The 21830-nt window shown below is 38.2% G+C and overlaps 1 long non-coding RNA gene across 2 annotated transcripts; it reads right to left on the bottom strand.

Moving 5' to 3' along the window:
• Positions 1-381: 381 nt before the first annotated feature.
• Positions 382-21278, bottom strand: LOC116590028. Of its 2 annotated transcripts, none has more exons than XR_004285496.1 (4): positions 21126-21278; positions 20215-20290; positions 11915-11985; positions 382-401 (listed from the first exon to the last, which is right to left on the bottom strand). It is a non-coding gene; the product is annotated as an uncharacterized LOC116590028 (long non-coding RNA). The 2 variants fall into 2 exon arrangements; XR_004285495.1 differs by lacking the exon at positions 382-401 and adding an exon at positions 5975-6070.
• Between the last annotated feature and the right edge of the window lie 552 nt (positions 21279-21830).

The following is a 21830-nucleotide window of genomic DNA, read 5'->3' as shown; positions in this document are numbered from 1 at the left end:
ATTGTTTCAGACTATGTCTATACCAACATTTTCTTTCTGATATACATGCTGCATTTTTCTGAAACTGTAGACCATAGCCTCAAATCCTTTAAATGTTCATCCCCTAGGACAGTGACTCAAACATGGCAAAGTAGAAATGCTAGTAATGAGGAGAGGAGAGAGAGCTCAGTTCAAAATTATCTCTCGAACAATGTTCTTAGCTTAACTGAGCTGTGGCTTTCTAATCTATAAAATACACAAAAAAATCATAATCTTTTGTTCTCAACTATTCTTCCCTTTTCATCACAATAGCTTTACTTTACTAATGCAATGACTGTGATCCACATGAAATAGTAAGTTCAGTGAAGGAGGAGCCACAACTTACTTATTCATTGAAGTATCCTCAGTTGTTGGCACAGGACCTGGAAACATTTATTCAATGAGGAAATAAAAATGCCCATCTTAAAATGTTTTCAACAAAGGCTTTTTCTGTTCTATTTTTCCCTTTTATAGTAAGAACTCAATAACCATGGTGATTTCATGATGATTAGGATACACAACCGCAACTGATATACAATTGATTTATCAGAAAACAAATTAATAAAAATATAAGGTAAAGAGTGTTAATTGTATTCCATTTGTAAAAATTCTATTGTTACTTCAGAGTCTACAGAAGACAGAGTAGTCTTATTTTAAAGGTAATCTGTTTAAAGTGTTTACACTCTAGAAGTCATGGATACATGTTTGATCTCAAAAAATAACTAGAGATTTACAAATTCTTGCTATGTCAGGAAAAACATGTTCTTAACTCAAGGGGGGCCTAGGACTTCCCAATCAAGTTTTCCTGGGGTATTTCTCTGTAACCATTTTTTGATGCTGGGTTTATATACCAAAATAGACATGAGAAGGTTTTCCATGTTCACTTACTCTTTTTACCATTTCAATCAGACATTTGAGTGGAAAATATAAGTTATAAGAGTAGGTAGAGGGGTGCCTGGGTGGCTTAGTGGGTTAAAGCCTCTGCCTTTGGCTCAGGTCATGGTCCCAGGGTCCTGGGATTGAGCTCCACCTCAGGCTTTCTGCTCAGCAGGGAACCCGCTTCCCTCTCTCTCTCTCTCTGCCTGCCTCTCTGCCTACTTGTGATCTCAGTCTGTCAAATAAATCAATAAAATCTTAATTAAAAAATAAAGAGTAGGTAGAAAGACAGCTGTGCACACCATTGTACAACTAACAGTGAAAGATTCTACAAAAAATTAAGAAAATAATCCCATTGATAAGGGCACCAGAAAAAATGAAACCTAGAATTAAACTTAACCCATGAGGTGAAAGATTTGTACACTGAAAACTGTAAGACATTGTTGAAAGAAATTGAAGAAGATACAAATAAATGGAAAGTTATTTCATGCTCATGGGTAAGAAGAATTAACATTATCTAAAAGTCCATACTATTCAAAGTGATCTACAGCTTCAATGCAATCCCTATTAAAATTCTAATGACATTTTTCACAGAAATAGAAAAGACACTTCTAAAATTCATATGGAACCACAAAAGACCCCAAAGAGCCAAGGGAAGCTTGAGAAAAAAGAACAAGGCTAGAGGCATTATGCTTTCTGATTTCAAATTATATTGCTAAACTATAGTAATGAAAACAGTATGGTATAGACTCACAGACCAATAGAACAGAATAGAGAGTCCAGAAATAAACCAACACATATATGGTCAAATAATCATTGACAAAGGGTGCCAGAAATACACAATGAGCATTGAAAAGGCAGTCTCCTCAATAAGTGGTATTGAGAAAACTGAATATGTGTACGTGAAATAATGAAATTCGGCCCTTAACATTCACAAAAATAAACTCACAATGCTTAAAGACTTAACTGTAAGGACTTATAGCCTAGTTCCTAGAAGAAAACATAGAGAAAATCTCCTTGTCTCCTGACAACAATTTTTTTGGATATGATACCAAAAGTATAGGCAACAAAAGCAAAAATATTCAAGTGATACTACAACAAACCAATGCTTTTCTGCATTGCAAAGGAAATAAACAACAAAAGGAAAAGGTAACCTACAGAATGATTCAAAATATTTGCAACCCATATATCTAATAAGAGTTTAATAACCAAAATATATAAGGAACTCATATTACTTAATAGCAATAAACTGACAAACAAATATAATCCAATTTTTTAAATAGTCAAAGGACATGAATATACATTTTTCTGAAGAAAACATGCAAATGGTCAACAGGTATATAAAAATATAGATCATGAGTCATCAGGAAGAGGCAAATCAAAACCACAATGAGATACCACCACACACCTATTAGAATGACTATTTTTTTAATTAATTTTTTATTTTTTTATAAACATATATTTTTATCCCCAGGGGTACAGGTCTGTGAATCGCCAGGTTTACACACTTCACAGCACTCACCAAAGCACATACCCTCCCCAATGTCCATAATCCCACCCCCTTCTCCCAACCCCCCTCCCCCCAGCAACCCTCAGTTTCTTTTGTGAGATTAAGAGTCACTTATGGTTTGTCTCCCTCCCAATCCCATCTTGTTTCATTGATTCTTCTCCTACCCACTTAAGCCCCCATGTTGCATCACCACTTCCTCATATCAGGGAGATCATATGATAGTTGTGTAGAATCACTATTTTTTTTTTAAGATAGCAAGCACTGGCAAGGATGTAGAGAATAGAGAGCCCTGGTACAGTGTTGGTGGGAATGTAAATTGGTACAGCCATTATTGAAAACAGTATTGAGGTTCTCCAAAAATTTAAAAATAGAACTAATGTGTGATTCAACAATCCCCCTTCTGGGTACTTGCTGAAAGGAATGAAGTTAAGATCTCAAAGAGATACTTATACTCCCATATTTTTGCAGCATTTTTTTTTTTACATCAGCTAAGATACAGAAACAATGTAAATGTCTATCAATAGGTAAATGGATTTATTTAAATGTGGTATATGCATGCAATAGAATACTATTCAGCCTTACAAAAAAAGGAGATTCTACCATTTGCAATACATGGATGGATCTGGAGGACACTTACCCTAAATGAAGTAAGTCAAACACAGACAAATAATGTATGATCTCATTCGCTGGAATCTGAAATTATCAAATTCATAAAAACAGAGAGTATAATGGAGTTACCAGAACTCAGGAGATGGGAAAAGGGGAGATGTTGATTAAGGAGTGAAAATTTTCACTTATGCAAGATGAATAAGATTTAGAGATCTAATCTATAGCATGGTGACTATAGGTTACAATACTGTACTGTATATTTGACATTTGCCAAGAAGATAGATCCTGAGTGTTCTTACCACATACACACACACACATACACACACACACACACACACACACACACACACACGATAATTATGTGAGGTAACAGATATGCTAATTAGCTTGATTGTAATGATTATTTCACAACATATACATATATCAAATCATCAAATTATACACCTTAGTTACATAAAAATAAATAAACAAAAATAGGGCTTTCAAAATGCAGAGGTCTCATTCTAAGCTTAGAACCTAAAAGGTAGTTAACCACACAATAATGGGTTAAATCACTAGACCTCTTCAAGTTCATCACCTAAAAAAACACAAGTGAATGTTTTTATATAATCTCTGCTGCTCCTTCTAGCACCAGACAAATCCATGAGTCTTTACAAACGCCTGAGGCAATTTGGATTCAAGAGTCAGACTAGACTTATTTTTTTTTCTTTCAAAACACCATACTACTTTCTCCTCCACCAAGACGTCAAGAAACACTTTTCAGAAGAGAAAAATCCAAAAGTACAATGGCCCCACTTCCAGACAGATTTATTGAAGATGAAGAATCCCAAACACACACCGGCATCAAGAAAATCAATGCCAGACACTTTTAAGGGTTTTAAGGAGCAATCACTCTCCTATATTTAGGTAATAGGAATTTGTAAAAATCTATGTGCTAATAATATTGAACAATAAAGCAGATCCCCTTCAAGCAATATTTTTTCCTAATTCTACATGTTTTTACAGCCAACCAATCTCCTATTGCCATTTTATCCATAACAGATTCTTTCCCTGACTCTTCTGTCAGCAACTTATTCCAAATATCCAAATTTTCAATGCATTGTGGCTACAGCCGCCTTTTGTATCTCCTTTTCTCGGTTCAAGCTTTGGCAGCACTTCTTATGCATTTTTTGAAGTGAACTAAATAATATTATTCATAAATGCCTATAGCTCCCTCCCATCCTCTCTTCTCCTACTCTTCACATGATGATATTGGAGCAGTGATGGAGAGGAAGTCATGTGAAGCACAAAATAATTTATTATACTTTATAATTCCTCAAAGAGCATTTTATCTCTGCTTTCCTCCCACAGAGACAGTATATACACCACTGCCCCGTGGGTCACTTCAGACACCTGAAGCCAAGGCAGACAGAACATACATTACCCTTAAATTATCTCTGTGACTCACGTGAATCAGATAGCACAAAGGCAAAGGGCACATGCAAAGAAAAGGCTGAGTCCCGAGATTAATGAATTGGAGAAACCAAAGGCAAATAAAATAGACAATTTTAATGAACCTCTGACCCACCTCTAAGATGCATGAGGAAGAAGAATGCAAAGTTTTAAGGATAATAGGAGCAAGATATAAGGGGGAAAAGGAGGCATTTTAAGGATCTAGCATTCAGCAAGGTATAGACATTCAGAAACAAAACTGACTTTGTCTTTAAAGCCATAGATTATGAAGGTTCTAACTGAAGTGTCCACTTGTCACCAGCCTGTGAGTACAGATGACCTCAGAAAAGCAACAATAATTCAAATTTTAATGGATTATCTGCTGACACAGATTGTGCATCCTATGCAAAGCTCCCTCTCTCTGTCCACCCAACTATGTGTATTCTAAGGGATATTTTAAATGTGTTCACAAATAAATCTACCACTAGACTTAATGTGCCACTTCTTCCCCATATCCAGTTGTGGCCCTTTGTCTCATCTGCTACTTGCCTGTCCCATCTTCTCCCGATGGTGGCCACCACCACTCTACTGGATACCACCACCCACTGGTGCTCTTCCATGCCACCCAGTAGGACTTGTTTTTTTCCTGCCAGCAACGGCCACTGACCCCCACTAGACTTTCAACCCCCTGAAGCTGACTGAGGCTTCAGTCATTCATTCAGTCATTCATTTTTTCCATCCATGTTTAACACCTGTTGTGTTCCAACCACTGTCTATGTACTTGGAACAGTGATTAAACAAGTTAGATTTCTCTTAAATTCTAGTGAGGTAAGAATTTAAAAGCAAACAAAAAATAACAAGTTGATTTCAGCAATTATTAAGGATGACAACAGAAATAAAATATAATAATGGGATGGCCATATATGGCGGAGCAACAATACGGAAAGGGCTTGGGTCCTGACACCGTGGAGCACTGTGTCTCTACCACGACCTCTTTACATCAAGCTTCAACATGGCTGTTCCCAGTTTATTCCATGCATTCCATCCTGTATTCAACAGAAAAGAGAAGAAAGAAAGGAAAATTACATGGCTGCTACCTTTAAAGAAACATCTCCAAAGTTGCACATACCGCTTCTCCTTATATTCTACTATTCACAATTTAGTTATATGGCCACGCTTAAAGCAGTCTGTATTCCAGAACATCAAATGCTTAACTAGGAATGTGGAATTCAATGACTCTAGAAGAAAGGGGTTCATGGGTTGGAACATGTAGCCATCTGACCACACTTAATAGGCAAAACTTGTTATCCTCATCTAACAACGAGGAAACCACATCAGAGAGAGAGCCCCAAGCTATATATCTAATAGGTTGAAAGGCCAGAATTTGAACTTAAAGAATCTGAGTTTGTCTTCAGCACACTGGGATAAATCTGCTTAAATAACTGAGGAAAATAGGAAAAAAAGGAGGGGGAGTGCATCAGTAAAGAGGAGAAGGGGACCAAATTGTGATATCCTTAACTCATGTGTCTTCAGTTTAGGAGAAATATGTCAATGTTTAAGAAAGAAAAATCTAGTTCCTTAGGATAAAAGTCACCCTCTCCTCTTCTACGAAAGTTCACCTGTGTCCTGGAAAGACAAAACATGTGGACAAAATTAAGGCCAACAATAATGATGGAATGCAATCTTGAAAGTCATTTGGGTACAGAAAGAGGCATGTAGGGAGTGGCAATTTAGTACCACTGATTATCCAATTCTCCACAGCATGAAAAATGAGAAAACTAACTCTTTTGTTGGCCCTCAAGCTATGAAGATCTGTCTGCTTTCTTAGTGTACTAAGCAGTAAACAGAAAACCAGACAGAATCAAGAGGGCAGGAATTTGCATTCAAAAAGTTCTCCTAGCAATGATTCTAAATTCCCACAGGTACTAATAATCTTTCCAAATTATGTTTATATTTGTAGAAATAAGAGGGTTCAAGAGGCTGTTGATTCAGGAGTATTTACCAGTTTTCACCCTTTGAGCATTGCAAGGTTTGGCATCTTCAAGAACATGAGTGCATCATGATATACAACCAAGGATGTTGGACTCTATCTCCCAGGGGCTCCAGGGTGAACTGAGGGCAAGGCTGGTGTGGGGAACACATACTGTGTGAAGAGGGTGAGCAGGAAGACTATGGATAAGAGGCAAATGGAGAGCAGCCACAACGTGACATCCCATTTCTCGCTCTATCATGCAAGTCTTCTTGATAGCTATAAAAGTAAGGAAATACTCTCAATGACTTCTCTTGGATGCTAGCAAGGGTCTGACAGCAGGGATTGACAAGACTTAAACAACCTTCAAAAATACAGGGAAACCATGAAGAAGTGAATTCAGGAATTTGCACAGATTTATACGAAGTCCTACTTGCAACATTTGTATAGTTTCAAACAACCAGTTTCTATACTGCTGAGAGATAGAAAATAACCCAAGTGAATTGTGGGGGCCACCAGAACACAAAACGCAAACTCTATACTGATGATGGGAACTGCTTTGGCACTTGAGAACTACTGTGATTTAGTTAAGCAGGTTAAGTGACTGCTAGATACTATGTTTAATAATGAACAGATGCTACAGGAGGAAAAAGAGGTAGCAGGTGAAAAAGCAAGAATACTAATATTGTTTGTCACCAATAACCCAAGCTATGTGCATCCTATATTTTCCCTCATTTAATCCTTACAACAACCTCTCTGCAGTAGGTTTTGTCCCAATGCAAAAATATTGAAACAGACACTCAAAGATTAGTGTCTTGCCAGAGTGTCACCCTGCTTGGAATGGAGAAGCTGCTTAAAGAAGAGTAAATTTTGGCCTCTGGCTCATGGTTCCTACAGCTCCATGGAAACTTTCTCTCACTTTCCAAAGCCCTTGGCAGTCACCCGAGGTCAGACATTCATCCCAAAGACCAAGTCTCCATAATGGCACAAATAAATCAGAACAATAGAATCCAGCTCCTCATAAATTGTCTTGCTTCTAGCCAACTCAAGAAGACTCAATCTTCTGGCACTAAAAAATTGAAGAAGTTGTTCAAACTCAATTGAGGCTTACCAGATTGTCTTCACCTGGGTCTTTCTAAAAGGAATAAAATGTCAAGGCAATGTAGCAGTGGAGGCACTGTGGCATCAAATCACGCACAGAGTTCTTTTAGAATACACAAGTTCAGACCTTCCCCTCTGGGAGTTTGTATTCATTAGGATGGGGTCAAGCCATGAGATAAGCATTTCTACAAAACTTCCCAAGAAATGTTTCATATACTTCATTCTGATTCTGACATAAATTACACAATTGGGCACTACTGCATTAATTCAAACTTTCAAGGAAAGGCACTCAAATTAATTATCAATCAGTTTTAAATATTTGTAAATAAAGTTAAGCTTCACTACCTTGGAAACTGATAAGATTCAGAGTTAAGATGCAAGATTCTATCTCTAACTACCAATAGACCCAAGGGAGTTTTGAGAGCAAATCTTAGGTATGTGATAACTCCCAGATAAGCAGTAGTGCTCCTTGTAAGACTGTCTCAAGAGAGAGGATGTTGGCAAGTGTGATTTCCTTCCCTGTGAATGGGTACGTACCAGGCCCTTTGGTCACTCACAGTCCTGGTGCCCTGGAGCATCACCGCTTTCACTGTGCTTTTCAGCTGGAGCAGCTCCTGGAGTTCATGACTGCACAGACACCCTTCCCAGACATGCATGTAGCTAATGATGTTTCATTTTCAGCTGGCTGGTTTTCCATTCCCATTGCCCACCCCCATTTATGTACCCCCTTAAAATCAAAAGCTACTATATCATCACACACATTTTACATGGTGATTTGATGCTAACCCTCCCCCACGATATATTCTAAAACTTCACAAATACTGGAAACATCAACAGCATATGTTATCATTAAATTGATGTCTACTGTGCATCAGGCAAGTGTTCTAAGTCTAGTAACTTACTGAATCTTTCTAATAAACCTATGAGGTAAATGTTATTATTCTCTTCATTCTATAGGTGAGGAAACCAAAGCTCAGAGAGGTTGAATAAGATGACAAAGATCACAAAGCTAGAAAGTGACAGAGGTAGGATTTGAACTTTACCAGTCTGATGCAAGATGGCACACATGCTCTTAAGCACTACCAGGTCCCACCTCAGAACGCAAACTGCTGCAGCCACCCTGGAAAACAGTATGGAAGTTCCTCAGAAAGTTGAAAATAGAGCTACCCTACAACCCAACAACAACACTACCAGGTATTTATCCAAGGAATACCGTGATTCAAAGGGTCACATGTACCCATTGTTTATAGCAACAATGTCCACAATACCCCAAATATGGAAAGAGTCCAGATGTCAATTGACAGATGAATGAATAAAGAAGGTGTAGTTTATATATACAGTGGAATATTATTCAACCATCAAAAAGAATGAAATCTTGCCATTTGGAATGATGTGGGTGGAACTAGAGGGTATGCTAAGCTAAATAAGTCAATGATAGAAAGACCAATGTCATATGATTTCACTCATATGTGAAATTCAAGAAACAAAGCAGATGAACATTGGGGAAGGGAAGGAAAAATAGAATAACACACAGAGAAGGAGGCAAACCCTAAGAGACTCTTAACTGTAGGGAACCCACTGAGGGTTGCTGGAGGAGAGGTGGTAGGAGGAAGGGCTAATCGGGTGATGGGCATGAAGGAGGACTTTAGATGTCATTAATGAACACTGGGTGTTATGTGCAACTGGTGAATCACTAAATTCTACCTCTGAAGCTTAAAAAAAAAAAAAAAAAAAAGATCCCACCTCACCATGTTGTTCCTTTGTTCCTTCACCACTTTTTCTTTCCTCTGTGTCCCTTATTTGAACCTATCTCCTAAGCATCAGTTCAAAGTACTCAGATCACCCTGTGTTCCATTTCACAAAGATTAGTACAGGCCCAGCTGGCAGATCCATCAGGGACCATCTATCTACTTCTCCTAAACCTGATCACTGGCTAACCAAGAATTAAATTAGAAAATGTATAAATGTAGATCTAGAATGAATATATTAGTATAATTACTTAAAAGAACCCCCACACCCACTACTGATGTATGCTTAGGAGTGTGCTTGTTTTTCTCAAAGTATAATAAACATTTTATTGTAGAATAAATGTGATAGAGTCAAAATATCTGGATCTGAACAATTAATAGCTGTGTGACACAGCCACCAGCTATGGCAAGTTATTTAACCTCTTAAGGTTTTCATTTTCTGTTCTATAACAGTAATAAGCACTACTGTGGCTAGGTATCACACAAAGTGCTTTTCAGATGTTAACTCATTAACCCCCCCCTCTTAGAATCCATTGAATCCATTGAATAGGTGCTTAGTACGGTGTCTGTTACGCAACTGAACACACACCTGCCTTATATGTGCATGTGTATAATGTACATATGCATGTCTAGCATATAATTTTGTACTTAATACAATTGCCAATTGATGTCTACTTTTCTTTCACTATTCTGGCATTGTCAATTGAAATCTGAGGTCTAACCAGCACTAGTAAGAGAATAGAATGGTCTGAGCATGTCCCTTAAGACAGATATTGAAAACAGCCAAGAGAAGTAGGTTGTTTTTTGTTTTTTGAAAAAAAGATTTTATTTATTTATTTGACAGACAGAGATCAGAAGTAGTCAGAGAAGCAGGCAGGGAGAGAGGAGGGGAAGTAGGCTCCCCACTGAGCAGAGAGCCTGATGTAGGGTTGGATCCCAGGACCCTGGGATAATGACCTGAGCCAAAGGCAGAGGCTTTAACCCACTGAGCTACCCAGGTGCCCCACAGCCAAGAGAAGTAGGAATCAGGAATTCTCTAGTAGTTTTGAAAGAACTATTACCTTTCATCTCAACCTCAAGAATGGACTGAGTAGAGACTGATGGAGGTACTGAAGGCCAGTGCTCATTTAGAAAAAGACAGGGGCACCGGGGTACCTCAGTTGGTTAAGTATCTTACTCTTGATATCGGCTCAGGTCATGATCTCAGGGACAGGAGTTGAGCCCCAAGCTGGGCTCTGCCCTGGGTGTGGAGCCTACTTAAGATTCTCTTTCCCCCTTCTTCTCCCTCTGTGCATCCCCCTGCCCACATGTGTGTGTTCTTTCTTTAAAAAAAAAAAAGAAAAAGAAAGAAAAAAAAATGAAAATAAGCAAGAGTAAAAATTCATAGCGCAAAATTTAAGGCAACATTTACCATTTTTATAAATGTTCTTTGTAATCAAGTGGGACTACAGCCAAAGAGGACTAGGTACCAGGCTTGCCAGGGAGGTAGAGAGACCCTAATCTTGCTCCACCCGGTAGGAAGAAATCTGCAGCTGTGCTTGCTGAAGATCTCAGATTACCTGTACCAACTTCATGCCAACATGTCACTTCATGTCTGGAGAATTGATCTTTTTTCTCCCCATCGTCATTCTATTTCATCTTGCATTTTAGATAAGACTTACTATCTTAGAGCCCAGCTTTAGGGATTCTAAAAGATTGTCAAGCATCATTAGTGTATAAGTAAATAACGATGTTATTTTGCATTTTTCCACTCAACAATTTCAGATTAGAGAATACAAGAGAAAACTTTACTTTGATTACTGAAAGTATAAATTATTTACAATAGAGTAAATAATCTTTTTAAAAAGGTTTTCTGGGGGCGCCTGGGTGGCTCAGTGGGTTAAACCTCTGCCTTCGGCCCAGGTCATGATCTCAGGATCCTGGGATCGAGCCCCACATGGGCCTCTTTGCTCTGTGGAGAGCCTGCTTCCTCCTCTGTCTCTGCCTGCCTCTCTGCCTACTTGTGATCTCTTCTGTCAAATAAATAAATAAAATCTTAAAAAAAAAAATAAAAAGGTTTTCTGTTTAAGTTATCTCTACACCCAATGTGGGGCTTGAACTCACAATCCCAAGGTCAAGAGTTGCATGCTCCACCCACTGAACCAGCCAGGTACCCTGATAGATAGAGTAAATTATTTTTTTTTATTAAAGATTATGTTCATTTATTTGACAGAGATCACAAGTAGGCAGAGAGTCAGACAGAGAGAGGGGGAAGCAGGCTCCCTGCTGAGCAGAGAGCCTGATACGGGGCTCGATCCCAGGACCCTGAGATCATGACCTAAGATGAAGGCAGAGGCTTTAACTCACTGAGCCACCTAAGCCCCGCATGGAGTAAATGATCTTAAATGCATTTGACCCAGCCATGGAAATTACAAATCAAAAAGGCACACTCTTGAAAAGAACTTTCTTACAGGCTCTCAATAAACTCTGGAAGTAACTATTTACTAGTTCTTTTCTTCCTCGTAGAAGAACCAGCCTGAGGTCTTAAAAAGTTGACTGGTCTTCTCTGATGTGACAGACATATTTCAAAAGTATCTACTTTACCCTCTTCCCATTTTATCACCCTGTGAGATGGAAGAAAACCCAAGTTGTCATGTCAGAGGAGAAACTGACCATTAATGGCTCATTTGAAAGATGCCTCCCCCCATCAATGTAGATCTGCACCACCCAACGAGAAGTTCCATCTGAGAATGGGAAAGAAGGGAAGGGATGGGGAGGGAAGGGGAGGGCAGGGGAGGGGAGGGCAGGGAAGGGATGGAAAGGAGAGGAGAGGAGAAGAAAGGAAAGGAAAGGAAAATGGAGGGGAAGGGAGGGGAGGGGAGGGAGGGGAAGGGAAGGGAAAGGAAGGAAGGAAGGAAGGAAGGAAGGAAGGAAGGAAGGAAGGAAGGAAAAGAGAGAAAGAAAGAGAACAAGGGCAAAGAAGAATTTACTTTCAGAGGGTGTGCCGCTGAAACCCTGACAGTTCTCCATTTTTAATTTTATGGGGAATATGTAATTACGTTATCTAGTTAAAAGCTGTTGGAGAAACTATGATAGTGAGCAAATGACCCTTTATTCAAATGAGAAGAAAGATGGCCATTGTCAAGGCAGTTGACAGTATTAACAAGTTAAAGCATTCTTCTGACAATACATTGAAGGGCCAGTTATTCCATGATACCACACTACTGATTTGAACCTCTCAGTTTAATAGTGAACCATTTTTTCTCTTTGCATCTTTGCTTTCTTGACAGATAAAATCTAGTGCTGGAGCTCCTGTAAACAAGGTAATGTATGAGCAGAGCACTATCTCCTTGCCATTAATGCCAAACTTGTCTGACTGTGGGTTTTTTTTTTTTTTCTTTATTTCAAAGGATGAGCTCTCTGAGAGCACACACTGAAAAGAAGCAATAACCAGCTGACTTTCCCCTTACAGGGAATGAGATAAAACATAAATATCATGTAACTAGACTTGCTATCTTTGTTTGCCAAGTATATCATTCCTGTTTTAATATATGTAAAAGAAGAGTAAAAATTTTGGAAAACATTGTATTTTTGTTCTATACATACATATAAACACATGTGTTTTTATATAGACCAATCTATGTGTGCGTGTGTGTGTGTGTGTATGTATATGTAATCACACATAATGATGTTCTATATATACATATGTGCCCATATTTGTAAGTCTGTGTATATATGTGTATGCACACACACACACATAAACATATTATACTAAACACATGACCTAATTTTTTATTATTTAGGGTGTTATATAAAAGAGAAATATATTTCTTTAGGGAGTCAGAATTATTTCCCTCTTTCTTATCTTCATCTGATTTTTAATCTTATATATATGATATATTTATGTGTGTGTGTGTGTGTGTGTGTGTGTGTATACGCAGAGAGAGAGAGAGAGATTTCCATATACAAAAATGATTTATTATAAGGAATTGGCTGATGCGGTGATGGAGGCTGACCAGACTCAGAACTGCAGGGTGAGTCAGAAAGCACAAGATCAAGAAGCACAAAACACAAGAAAGCACAAAACACAAGAAAGCACAAAACACAAGAAGGACAGATGTGTGCCTTCAGTCCTGGTCTGAAGACATGAGACCCAGAGACCCAAAGGAAACCCAGAGGCTTCACACTCAGAAAGACCTATGTGTCAGTTCAAGTCTAAAGTCAGGAAAAAGTTTACGTCTCAGTATGAAGGCAGTCATGCAAGAGGAATTCCATCCCACTCTAGGGAGGGTTGGCCTTTTTGCCCTAGTCAAGCCATCAGCTGATTGGACAAGGCCCACCTTGGGGAGCAGAGATTTGCTTTATTAGATCCAACTATTTAAATGTTAATCTCATGCAAAAATACCCTCCCTTCAGGAAACTTCTGAAAGAATGTTTGACAGAATGTCAGGGCACCGAATCATCTAGTCAGGTTGACACAGAAAATTAACTGTCACATTTCTGTCTCAATTTCTTCATCTGTTATAAAGAAATTACTAAGAACACCCAAATCATAAAATGGTTATATGAGTTAAATTTCAAAATGAAGGTAAAGCAGTTAGCAAAATGCCTGTAACATCTCAGTGATTGTTAGAATCGTAGCGATTCATAAATCATAGTGATTTTTAAGGTGGGCCCTGGCAAGCACCTCTCTCCAGGAAAGAATCTTGATCTTATCTTTTGCTGGCAATGTGGTTGTGAGCAAGTAACTAAATTTTCCCCAGCCTCAGTTTCCTCAAGTATAAAATGATAACACCTTCCTGACAGGCTACGGTGAAGATTAATTAAACAAATGCTTCTCCATCAGGTTAGCACAAAGCTGGTACATACCAAGCAACCAGATATGGAGTAGTCTTGTTCTCAAAAACACAAGCATACTTTACTTTTACAAAGAGACCTTAATTTCATCCTTTTGTAAGCCTCAAAATAAATCAGGAAGACAGAAACCACGACCATCACTGTTTTTCAGAAGGGAAAACTGAGAAAGAGCACCTTTGAGTGACTATCTGGGGATCAGTGATGAGAGTTCCTTCCACATCTCACTGAACTGCCCTCTTAGTCTCCAAAACATTGATTTCTCCCCCATAAGAAATATTCAGAAGAAGGGCACCAGGGTAGGGCAGTCAGCTGAGCATCAGACTCTTGGTTTTGGCTCAGATCATGATCTCGGGATCCTGAGAGTGAGCCCCAAGATGGGCTCAGCATGGAGTCTGCTTGAAATTTTTTCTCCCTCTTCCCCTCCTGCTGGTGCACACACACTCCCCCTCTCTCTCAAAAATAATATATTTTTTTAAAAGAACTATTTAGAACAAGTATGCATCCTATGCAACTCATTTTGGGAAATTCAGGTATTTACTTAGGGTTATTAACTGAATAATGTCAGCTCTAAATTAGGGGAAATATGGTAGAGATGGTGTGGATCATAGCATTTTTCTCAACTGGAGCTTTTCCTGACATCACACACACACATACCACCTGGCAAAGGTAGCTATTTTCTTTGTATATTATTTAGCACTGACTACATTAGGCATTCCACTAAGCCCTTTGCATGGATTATCTTGTCTCACCCTCAGAGTGTACCGTGATTTAGGAACTGTTACTTTTCCCACTTTTAAAATGAGGAGATGAGGGTGAAGAGATTTGTCTGAGGCCACAGGTGGTAAATACAGAAGCAGTACCCAAGGGTACTGGTTCCTGGATGCTCTTCCCAGGCAGCCAATTCCTTTATTCAGTTTACTCAAGGCTTCTTTATTGAGCGCTTACTATGCTGCAGTATTGGGGGTGGGGGTACGGGGGGAAAGGGAAAAGCAATGGCCTACTGTGGGGCTTACATTGTACCACATACTTCCCAGCACCAGCGATATCAGCCCCTAGCAGCTGAAAATTGGTCATTAGGGGCAAAAAAAACCCACCTTCCTCTGTTTGTGTATACATATAGTACATACAAAGGGATAATATATTTGTGGTGGCAGGTGATTAGAGAAAAAATGTCTACAAAGGGTCCTTATGGGTGATGATAAAGAGGTTGAGAAGCAGTGCTATCATGTGAAATACAAGTAGGAAAGACCTAATTACATAAATAAATATATAACTACAAATTATCACATATACTAGGAAGCAAAAGCAAAGGGTGTTATAAGGTGAATGTTTTAAAAAAAAAAATCCTTGTGATTAAAGAGGCAGGGAAAATAGTTCTGCATAAAAGCATTTTAAGCTGAAACCTGAATGATGAGAATGAGTTTGATACAAGGGTTTCCCCGGATGAGAACCACACAAAGGCCTTGAGGTGTGTGTAAGAGTTCTCAGACAAGCAGAAACAGAACAGAGTGTGTGTGTGTGTGTGTGTGTGTGTGTGTGTATGTACATATGTGTCTACCCATACATATCCAAATCTTATCTTTGTCTATGTCTATAATCTACATATAAAAAGAGAAAGAAATATATAGAGAGAGATTTTAATTATTGGCTCACACAATTGTGGAGGCTTAGTGAGCCCACAATCAGCAGAGTAGGCCAGCAGGCTGGAAATCCAGGAAGGAGTCAGTGTTGCAACTCAGCTCTGAAGGCAGTATGCTGACAGGATTCTTTCTTGTTCACAGGAAGTCAGATTTTGTTCTCTTAAGGCCTTTGACTGATTATATGAGGCCCACCACATCCTGGAAGGTACTGTCCTACTGAAAGTCTACCAATTCAATTGTTAATCTCATCTAGAAAATATTCTCACAGAAACATCCAAAATAATATTTGACCAAATATGTACACGCTGTGGCCCATTCAAGTTGACACATAAAACTGACCATCACATTTGGTCTCAGTCTTTGGGAGACCCGAAGGAATTTGGGGGGCGAACAAGCCAGGAAGAACATGGTGCTGCATGAGGATATAAAAGCATCAGAGACAGATTGTGCAGGGCTTGTAAGCACGATGAAGGTTGAACCTTATCCTAAGAGTGATGGAAAGTCACCAAAAGATGACACGGCGTGGGTAGCCTCATTCACAGTGTTGTTGCCAACAGCCGTCACTAACAACCACAGGACAACGACCAGGGCAAGTGCTGGAGAGCCATCTGGAAGCCGTCAGGGCAGAATTCGTGATGCCCTGGACTAGAGTAGCAGACTTGAGGTGGAGAGAAAGGCTTGGATTTCATACATACTCGAGGGACAGAGTTGAAGGATATGTCGATAGTTTGGATGTATGGATGGGGGAAAGAAAAGTCAAGGTTTGTTTCCATCTTCTGGAGTTCTCCAAGAACCCCCCTCAAAAATCACTCTTCCAGTAAAGCTTTCCCCAATTCAACCAACATTTAGTTTATGTGTCTACTGCATTCATTCATACAGATTTTTTTTTAAAGATTTTATTTATTTATTTAATTGACAGAGAGAGAGAGAGAGAGAGACAGCGAGAGAAGGGACACAAGCAAGGGGAGTGGGAGAGGGAGAAGCAGACTTCCCGACGCGCCAAAGGCAGACGATTAATGACTGAGCCACCTGGGCACCCTTGTTATCTGTTTATACGTCTTTCTCATGTCTGCTCCCTCAGCTGGTTTATTAGGACCTCAGCCTAGTCACCTTTATAAAAGATCACCACTGACACAGATTCTCATTAGCTGCCAAATAAATGTGTGATGGTGCAAAGCAGACAAAATTAGGAATCCTAATACCACCTGTAAACTTTGCCAGAGACCTAAGAATCATACAGGTTTTGGACTTACTATCGCTGAGATTCATTTTTTTCTTTCATTAGAAAAACTAATACACGTTCTGCTCACTTTGCTGTAGCATAAAGGTAACAAGTGTGAAATGTACAAAAAGACGTACCACTTGTAGACAAAACCTGTATTTCATCACTTAAAAATTAAACCAACATTAAGGATATATAACAGTCTTTCATTTTCACTTTTTACACAGATAAGCCACGAATTTCATACTTCACAAAGAGCATCCTTTACAGTGCATAGAAGTCATTGAGGAGAGTGAAGATCAAAGTCTCACGGAACTTTAAAGAAATGAAATGCACATAAACATAAAAGGGAAGAAAAGCCAGCAAATAATGGTCGCATATTTCTGTTCATTAGGAACTATTCTATTTCTGTCCAAATCAGTAAAAATACTCTAAAAGCACTTAAATAGTAGACATTTTTGTTCCAATATATATCATGTTCCCAAGGCATTTTTGTCTTGTTTGACATAGATTATATACCATAATGTGGGTAAAAACACGCATATTTCTATTTTTAACTTCAAAAGTTAGATCAAATAACCTTCAAAAAGAAATCAGTCAATATCAGAGTCAGGATTCATAATTAACATTATTAATTCTCCATCTTAAAATTTGACCATGACCCTTATCCATTATAAAACACAGATTAAAAATACAGTCACTTTTAGGTTAACCCACTTCAAAGTTGGAGTACAAATAAGTTATCCAAAGAATTGAGTCTTAAGGATGAAATGTAGGCTCATTCTGTTTCTTCACATCTCTGCTGCAACGATTAATAAGGATCATCTGAAGTGAGCATTTCTACAAGTTCTCATTATGACTATGGCATGTGTTCTGGGTTATGCTTCTATCTATCGAGATATATATATATATATATATATATATATATATATATTTATATTTATATACCGTGTGCTTGTATAACCTACTATTGATTTAGATTTGCTTAAAAGTAAGCAATAACAATACTGTATGTTGTTAAAAACTAAAGAAAATCAATAAGTAATCCCCAAAGAAGATTATCCATTCTACTTCCTAAAAGCAATACATTGTCTATAAAATGTATTTATGCTAGAAATCTAAAACTTGAGATGAGTCTGCCTCTTTAGTGTTTTTTGAAAACGAAATGGGTTAAATTCTTACTCATATTTCCCAGCACATATACACATGCACACATACAGATGTGCATATAACATTCAGATGTACATGAAAGCATCCTATAAATAAAGGGAAAAATTACCTAAATAATCACATAAGAAAGATTATTTTTTTAAAGCCCTCAAAATATGCACTATCACTATACAAGTTTGTGTTTTGTTAAAATTGCTCTAAATTCACCAGGGAAACAACGTACACTCATAAGCAGTCTTTGGAATAGTTCTTAGCATTCAAAACTTTCCTAGAAATGAAATGATTTACATATCTATTTGTTGATCAAATCATTCTGTTATTGGTCAAATCAATCATGCAATCAATGGGGTCATTCTATCAATGATGACTTGAATTTTTTCCTCTACCAACCCTACAACCGAAGACAGCAGTTACAGGTACATATGTCAGAACAAGACTAAGAAAATTTTCCTATCCCTGATGTTCCCCTAAGATATAGTTTTCTGATATTGTTATTTTTATAGATTTAACAAAGTATATATATTTATGCATAAAATAACTCTGTCATTGATAGGAAACCCAGATTGTTTTGGGTCTTACATAATAAGGCACTTAGAATCTTACAAGGACCTGGAGGAAGAAAGTCTGAAACTTGGTTGGCATGAACAATACTCCAAATATTTTTTCTGTTAAATCCTAGAAGCTCAAAATGGGCAATTGTTTAATGGCCCAGGGCATGTTCTCCTCAAATTCTAGTTCCCTTGACATGCTTTTTTTCTATTAAAAATATGTACATATGGGAAGGAGCTAGTGGTTCACTAGTTGTTCCCACTATCTTAGTGGGAGTAAAGGTCATCAGGCCACGTCCTAGCTAATCTCAAAACCACAGTCTTGGGGCTTTCTAAACACTCACTGGGAATTGTAATTTGTACCAAGTTAGAATTATATCCAGTCTGATGACCAAAAACTGGCCCACAAATATATATGTTATATATAAATTATATATATACATGCATACAGAGATATATGTTACACATATACACATAATATATCTAATACACAAAAATATACATAATATAATATATGTATAATATATAATTATAATATGATATATATTAAAATGCTTTGAGCACTCCAAAATAAATTTTTTAAAAACTAAAATGTTTTAGGAATAAGATGCTTGGTTACAGTAACTTATCAACTATCATTTCATTTCACTTCTGGAAGGTATGTCTTCTCTTTTCATTCTTTGGAACCACTGTGCTGAGTAGGTTAAGAGACAGTAATTGATTAGAAAACTCAAATGCCATTATCAACTCAGGATTTTACTTCCAATTTTAGCTTTTAAAGCCAGAATCAAACTCCCATTGAGCAGTGAAATTAATTAATCCTTCTATATTCTCCTTAAGTGCAATTACAGTGCTAATGCAGAAGAAAATTTTTCTGATCATTTTCTGCAGCACAGTTTTAAAGTTGCCTATAATAGACATTGTGTTTTTTTAAAGTGGCAATAGCAACAAGGAAACTTTAAAAATTTCATGTATTTCCTTTCTGTGTGGAAAGGCATGTCAATATCACTGTCCTTTTCTCTGCAAACTACTTATTTTACATAGTAGCTTGGAAAGCTAGTTGGTGAATGACAAAATAAATGAAAATGAATTACACAGTTATTGAAATCATACTCAGTGGGACAACAAAACTGGACAGCCATGGTGTGAGGAAGATTTGCCTCTCACACTGGGTAAGCTTGGCAACCAGCCAATTAATCTCAAATCACCTTTTAATGGAGAACTGGGAGAGCTAAAACACAAAGGGTCTACCTGCAGACAGGTGAAAACAAACATTGTGGTGTGTGTTTGTTTATTATTTTGCTTTTGTCTATATACACATTTGTGTAAAATATACGCAGAGAAATATTCTGCACGTGGTTTTGTTCGTTCATTCATTTTGCAACTATCTATCAAATGTTTGTTAATTGTTAACACTCTAGTGTCAATGAGCTGTTGCCATAAACATGCTGCCTAATAAAGTACAAAACAGGATTTAAAACAATAAATTCACTATTATGTCTCCTGTGTCTGGAGATCAGTGGGAAGTCTGCTGACCTATGTGGGGACTCAGCTTCACTCACTCCTCTCACTCCTGTGTCTTCAGGCATTGACTCATATATCTGTAGGGAGGCTGGAGGTTCCACAGGGCAACACAGGGACAGAAGAAAAGAACAAATATGCAAATGCTTTGGGAAGCCTTGGCTCAGAATGCCACACCATCACCCCTGCCTCATTCTCCTGGCAAATCACATGGGACAGAGAAACCACCTCTGCCTCTCCAAGGATGGAAAAGGCAAACTCACATGGCAAAAGAGGTATATCCAGAGAAGGATGAAAAGTGGGACTATAGGTGCAATTACTACAACTTTTAATATTCTCTTTAATGTAAGAGTCCTCAGTAGTAGCCTGAACAGCATACTGATCAACTGCAGAAAATAATGCTTTTAAATTTTGGCTTTAAAATCTAATTATGTGAGGTGCCTTGGTGGTTCAGTCGGTTAAGTCTCTGAGTCTTCATTTTGGCTCAGGTCATGATCTCAGGGTTGTGAGATCAAGCCCAGGTTGGGCTCTTTGCTAGGGGTGGAGCCTACTTAGGATTCTCTCTCTCTCCCTTTCCCTCTGTCCCTCTGCCTCAATAATTAATAATAATAATAATAAATACATTTTAATAAATAAAAAAATAAAATCTAGTTATGAAAAAACATATTTCCGATCCAACAGCTGACAAGTCCTCATGTGTTTATGCAGAGATTTTTGTAATCTAAATTATAAAAACCATAAATAATATAAATTTAAAATTTTATAATTTTAAAATCTCCTTATAGAAGGAGATTTTTCTCCTGGGGCACAATACCAGGAAAGAAAGGAATTAACTTCCTTTTCTTGTCCTACCCATGAACTGCCAAACAGTGCAAAACAGAGTGTTTAGAAACAGGCAAAATTTGTGTGCAGGACTCCTCCTCTACCTCTTACTGATTGTCGACATCCAGTTAGGGTGATAAAAATATTTGCTGAACTTCTGTCACTGTTGTTTTCTCTAAATCCACAAAAAAATCTGATCCTGCACAGAGACGTCTCATGGAGTGACTGCAAACATCTTTATCCACTGCAGGAACTTGACAGCTGAAATAACAGAATGTAAATCCAAATGTTTCTAGCATGAAACCCATGGCACGTTAAGTCCTCATTCCTCTCCTTCTGCTTAAGCTGAGCAACACGAGGGAAAGCCCCTGTGGACTCCCAGTCCCTGACTTACATGCCTTAGATCACACACTGCCACATGCCACCCAGGACACTGGGTTCAGCTCCCGCCGTAATGGCAGAGCACCAGCTGAAGTCCTAGCAGAAACATCAGAGGAGGTCATAATGGATTCAGGGATGTGTTCATCACTTGGAAACAACTGTCACTGTGTGTTGGGGAAATTATTCCGGAATACAAAAGCTGAATGTTAAGGTGTTGAAGAGTTAGAAGTTGTCATAAGAAGAGGCAAGTTGGTTTCTGACCAGGGAGAAAAGAGTTGTAATCCACTGACTACCACCCACTGCAGCCCCCCCACCCCCGGGGCCCTACTGTGGGTAGAGGGGTTTCACTGATGGCCAAATGTACAATTGTGAGTCTGCCAAAAATGCAGTTCCTGTTTGGTATTTCTTTGCATCTTTCCAGCATAGTA

The sequence above is a fragment of the Mustela erminea genome, chromosome 5, assembly GCF_009829155.1.
Source record: "Mustela erminea isolate mMusErm1 chromosome 5, mMusErm1.Pri, whole genome shotgun sequence".
Taxonomy (NCBI): Eukaryota; Metazoa; Chordata; class Mammalia; order Carnivora; family Mustelidae; genus Mustela; species Mustela erminea.
The sequence above is the reverse complement of the archived record's forward strand: the minus strand, read 5'-3'. Positions and strand labels throughout refer to the sequence as shown.